A 4,598-nucleotide genomic window follows, 5' to 3' on the forward strand; every position below is an offset into this window, starting at 1 on the left:
GTCCTAAATTTCTCCCTTACGTACTCCAAAATTTGTACATAACCCACCTAATGAGCATCTTTATGTTTGTTTGGATGCCTCGTACTTCTTATGGCTTAAATCACACGTCATCTAAACTTGAACCTAATCAACCCCATCTATGTTCCTAAAAAATGACAAGTTGTACCATGCTTACATTTGGATCAGTGTAAAGCCCCCATGTCTCTACACCCCCCGTCATTTTTTCTTCTTGAAACCAATTTTACATTCTCCTCTAATAAGCCCTCGTTACACATAGAAGATGACATTTAGGCTTTGAACTTGCCTCAGACTCCATCGAACATTCAACAACCACCTCCATTACCATCCTAACCTCTAACCACTTTAATCTTCTTCAAATCAACCTTCCAATCCCCCTTATTAACTCCAGAATCAAGTGTCGCTCTCGATTGTGTCAACTACGCACTTCTGTGAGCGACACCTAATCACCTTTTTATCGTTCCTGATTATCCTACTCGACAATGACTAGTAGGGATGGAAATGGGATTGGGACAAGATGTCCCATTCTCATCCCCTTCTTAAGTTGCAGCAGGGATAGGCCGTCCCTCTCCCCATCCGACAATTATATTTATTATTTTTGGATAATATGGGAATTAGTCTAATGGGTTTGACATAAAAAAGTGGGGCTAAAGTATTTTCAAACAAACTTTTATTTTGTTGTATAATCAGGGTGGGATAGAGCAACTCCAATCCGCCTGCCGAGGCAGAAAAACCTTGACCTAAAATAGCCATGTCATCTTATTGAGGTGGGACACCGTAGAACGTGAGTTTTTTGGTCAAATTTCTATCCCTATTGGCCAAGCTTCTAGCCAGAGCTCGGCCACGGCACTCTCTAGCTTCCACACGCATCCTTTCTGAAAATTCTCTGTCCTCTTTCTAAACATCTGATGTGGTCCCTCGATGCTCACATAACTTTCAATAACATTTTACCATCAGCCTTTAACTTAAATCGTCATCCCTATTGCCTCGTTCATTCTCTTGTTGTTCAAACATTCATCCCATGACAACCCAAGCAAAAAATAATATTCTCAAACCTAAACAACTAAATCAAACTATCTTTTCTGATTCGATAGTCATAATGTGTCTTCTTAGAAATTAACGTACCCCATTGGCGTCAAGTCATGTCCAACGAGATAAATACACTTTTTTAAATTGCCACATGGACCTTGTTTTCACCACTATCTCTTAAACATCATAGGTTGCAAATAAGTTTTTTCGTTAGAGGAAATCTCAATAGCACAATATCTCCTTATAAATCTCCCCTTGCTGTCAAATGGTTTCACCAATGATCGAGTGTTGACTTCTATGACACTTTTAGTCCAATTGTCAAGCCCATTAGAATTCGAATCTTTTGTAAACCTTGTTCTCAAAATTACCAGCATATTCAGCAGCTTGAGGTCAACAACACCTTTCTTTAAGGTTTTCTATCTGAAGAGGTGTTCATAAGCAAGCCTCTGAGCATTCTTAATACTGCGAACCATCTCATGTCTTCCTCTTGAACAAAGCCGTTTATGATCTTAAATAGGCTCCTTATGCTTATTATATTGAGCTCAAAGGATTCCTCACGTTCTAAGGCCTCTCTAATTCTCATAGACTCATCCCTCTTTCTATACATCACTCTTTATTTCGTTACTTATGTTGATGACCTTCGAGTTACTTGTGACAATACGTCACCCATTTCTCCTTTGTTACTACTTTGTTCCAACACAATCTCTCTATCTCTCCATGATAGCTCCAGCCACATACCATTCTTTTCAATGCCCTTCAATATCTATCTTTCATCAATTCGGATATGTCCATTGTTATCAACAAACTTTCACAGTTCATGCGCCATCCTTTTAAAGTTCAATGGATGCAGTAAAAACATTCTTCGATTTCTTAAAAATCACTATTCATCATGGCATTGTCCTGCACAAGGACTCCATCCCAAGTCCAACATCATTTATAGGCCGATTAGGCTGGGAACTAGGGTGATCGATTTCTACTTGTGCCTACATAGTTTATTGTAATATCAGGAATAAAGCCATTGACTATAATCTCCACCAAAAAAGTGTAAGTTTTGACTATAATACTTTAAATGATCCATGTGATGAGACCTTCTTACTGTTCCTTTCCCTTTCCCGTTTTGCATATGTTTCTTGTAATCAATGTTTAGAAAATCTATAGACAATTATTTCTCTCACTTAACTCTCTTTTCTGTAACTTTCAGTGACTTAGAATGATGGGTATTCTGCCAACACATACATAATATAGAGAGAGGAAAGTTCTCCTAACATTAGATGACTTACTGAAAATAACTCCCCATAAAAGGTGGTTATTTAGGAAAATAACCTCCCCTAAAATATATTAATAAGAAGAGTTGTGCTTATCCTTTCAGAGTCGATAAATATAATTACCTTAATATTTAAAATTAAATAATATCAAATATCCTCGATCATGTGGGACATCAATTCCAATATTCTCCCACTTTTCCCATATGACAATAACACCTACTTGATTTGATAAGGTAAATATAATATGCGCATAACGTCAGCTCATTTGCACCTTATTGAGATTACAATAATATCATAATTAGATAACTTACCAACATGAGTCATGGCGATAAATATCATTATACGACATTTTTCCTTTCGTGTACCACAATGCTAGTAAGTCAGTTAACTACAATCCATAACGGAAAGTAACTATAATATCCCAATAATGTCTTTTTCATAAAGACGATTCCTCATCAATAATCCATATCTATAGTTACATAATACATGGAAAAACAGGAAATTATTAAAAACACGGTAAATGAGATCTCTATAAATGTCTTAAAACAGTATAAAAAAATTGGAATCCATAATCAAAGCTCTGGGATTACAACCAAGACCCTGATCAACATGCTTTTTAAATGTCTTGGTGGTAATCCTGTAGGAAAGGCTCACAATACACTCTCAGTGGCTTGGTAATAGTGTCGACAATTCTTAACCTTGAGATAAAATTTCATCACCATAATGCACGAATTGTAGCTTTAAATTATGTTACAAATTCAGCTTCCATGGTAAATGCTACTATCACGAAAAAGTCTATTTCGTGCTCCTCCATGATATTACTCCTTGAGATAATAGGAATAAGTAACCAAACATTGACTTATGAGTATCAACATAACTAGCAAAATCCGAGTCAAAGTAGCCAATCACCTTCAATTATCAGATCTTCAGTACTTTAGCATGTATTGACTTGCTCCCTTCAAATAACTTAACAAATTCTTTGCGGCTTTTGAACACTCCACTCCAAGATTACTTTGGTATTTCCCTACCATACTAATTGTAAAGCTAATGCCTAATCTCATACAAGTCACTGAATACATCAAGCTTCCAATAATAGATTCGTAAGGAATACATTCCATACTTTTCGTTTCCAAGGCATTTTGTGGGCATTCCCTTTTATCGAATTTATCCCATTTATAGATAGGAGCATGAGTGACTGCATAGTAGCCATATTAAATCTTTCTAGAATTTTATTGATATATCTTTTATGAGATAACCCTAACGCTCCACGTGATCTATCATGAAATATTTCAATTCTTATCAAGTGGGTTGCTTTACCCATATATTTCATTTCAAAGTTCATAAAAATAAAAAAATAAAAAATCTTGGTTTCATGCAATAAAATAAGGTCACTAATAACAGCCAATAGATCATCAACATACAAGAATTAGGAAAATAAACTTACCTCCCACTAACCTTCAGGAATATACACCGATCGATTGTGTTTCTCCTTAAATCCAAAGGATGTGATAGTATCATTAAATTTAATTTTCTATTGTCTAGAAGTTTGTTTTAACCTATATATCGAATTCTTTAATTTGACTAGTATGTGCTCCTTTCCTTTAATCAAGAAACCTATAGGTTGATCTATGTAGACCTCTTCAGCTAAATTGCCATTTAGAGAAGTAGTTTTTACATCCATCTGATATAACCCCAAAATGAAATGAGCTACCAAATTCATTATGTTTCTAAAAGAGTCCTTCAATACAGGAGAGAATGTATCTTTGTATTCAATACCCAATTTTTAAGTAAAACCTTTTACAATAAATCTAGCTTTATGTCGTTCAATATTGTCATTGTAGTACATTTGGTCTCAAAGATCAATTTACACTCAACTATCTTAGAATCTTCAAGCAGATTAGCAACATCCTAAACTTCATTCTGTTCCATTAATTTGAACTTATCATACATAGCATTGATCCACTTTTCATAATTCATTACTTTCGAAGGCTCGTGAAAATAAAACTGGATCATTATGCATGTGTGAAATACATAATACCTGGTATGCCTCAGTAGAAAGATATAGTTGAAAGGCATAATTATACTCTTATAAAAACGGTTAGGAGTATGTTAAATAATTCACCAGTAACTATTTCATTGTGGATAAAGGCCCTTAAGACTATTTAATTTGATTCTTATTAAGGAGTTCAAATCAACAATTTTAAATTGTGGACGGGAAAAAAAAAAAGAAGAAGAAGAATAAAAGAAATTGCAACACCTTCATATTTGGGATTGTCTAGCGAAGGC

This window comes from Olea europaea, chromosome 3, assembly GCF_002742605.1.
Source record: "Olea europaea var. sylvestris chromosome 3, O_europaea_v1, whole genome shotgun sequence".
NCBI lineage: Eukaryota > Viridiplantae > Streptophyta > Magnoliopsida > Lamiales > Oleaceae > Olea > Olea europaea.